This window comes from Taudactylus pleione, unplaced genomic scaffold (assembly GCF_031769625.1).
Source record: "Taudactylus pleione unplaced genomic scaffold, aTauple2 ptg000342l, whole genome shotgun sequence".
NCBI lineage: Eukaryota > Metazoa > Chordata > Amphibia > Anura > Myobatrachidae > Taudactylus > Taudactylus pleione.
This window is the reverse complement of record NW_028284743.1, coordinates 1,768,826-1,770,219: the sequence shown is the minus strand read 5'-3', so window position 1 is coordinate 1,770,219 and position 1,394 is coordinate 1,768,826. Positions and strand designations below refer to the sequence as shown.

Sequence of the window (1,394 nt, the reverse complement as noted above, 5' to 3'; positions counted from 1 at the left end):
AGATACAGTGCATACCTTTATACCCAGTGACATCCCATAGTGACAATGTACACCGCTCACCATGCCGCTGATGACGTCATCAACATAGGACAGGGCGCTTGCGCAATGATGCAACCGCGCACAATGTGATTAACATGGTAAGTAACCAGGGCAACTAAATGTAAATACATAGACCTGGCTCTGCAACGAAAACATGCTGCAATCCCCGCCGCTTGTCAGCGTGCACTGGGGAGCGAGCATGCTGTCGCTGTGACAAGGCAGACATATAGAAATACTGTGTAATGAGTCCCGGTGAGGTGGCAAAGCGAACAGTGGCATACAAATTAAAAACAAATATACATACAGAAACAACATTATGATACATGTGGGTTGTAGCAACACAATTTCGGTGTAATAAAATATCATATTATTAATTTTGCTTCATGAGAAAGTGTATACCATGTAACAATCGTGATAAACACAGGTGAGTGACATATATCTCTGGTAATGTTGACAATCAGAACCAACAGGTCAAAAATGTTATCAAGCTCATGCACGAGTGTGAGGCCAAGTGATACATCTATAAAAATGTATATATATATATAAATAATCAATGTGTGGACTCATGAGAATAAAATGACCTCCACATGACCAAAACTGAACATGTGAAACCTTCAGGCTTATAATTGAATGGTTCTGACCGTGCCAAGAAGAAAATAATGGAACATATTAGCTGGTATGGAACAAATGGCAAGTCATTAGTCTCTGGCAGGTCCGCCATGTAATATAGCCTGGTGGATCCAAAAAGGAACTCTGCAGTACACATTACACATGATGAAAACACTGCACAACTGGATGAATCTGATAAGAGTCCATCCACTGTGTGAACACAAGGAAAAGTGACGGCAAATGCACACGGATGAACATCAGATAAGGATAACTCCATGTTACAGCACCAGGTATTCCTGGATGGTCACTTGGATCCATTATTCTTCTGCTACAGCCATACTACACTGGATACGCCTTATATCGTCTGATCTTTGAAGCTAAGCAGTGTAGGCCAGGCTAGTACTTGAATGGGAGACCATCCAGGAATACCTGGTGCTGTAACATGGAGTTATCCTTATCTGATGTTCATCCGTGTGCATTTGCCGTCACTTTTCCTTGTGTTCACACAGTGGATGGACTCTTATCAGATTCATCCAGTTGTGCAGTGTTTTCATCATGTGTAATGTGTACTGCAGAGTTCCTTTTTGGATCCACCAGGCTATATTACATGGCGGACCTGCCAGAGCCTAATGACTTGCCATTTGTTCCATACCAGCTATATATGTCTCATTATTTTCTTCTTGGCACGGTCAGAACCATTCAATTATAAACCTAAAGGTTTCACATGTTCAGTTTTGGTCATGTGG

The 1,394-nt window shown here is 41.8% G+C and overlaps 1 pseudogene; it reads left to right on the top strand.

Moving 5' to 3' along the window:
• Positions 1 to 974: 974 nt before the first annotated feature.
• LOC148508820 (5S ribosomal RNA) lies at positions 975 to 1,092 on the top strand (annotated as a pseudogene).
• The last annotated feature ends 302 nt before the right edge of the window (positions 1,093 to 1,394 follow it).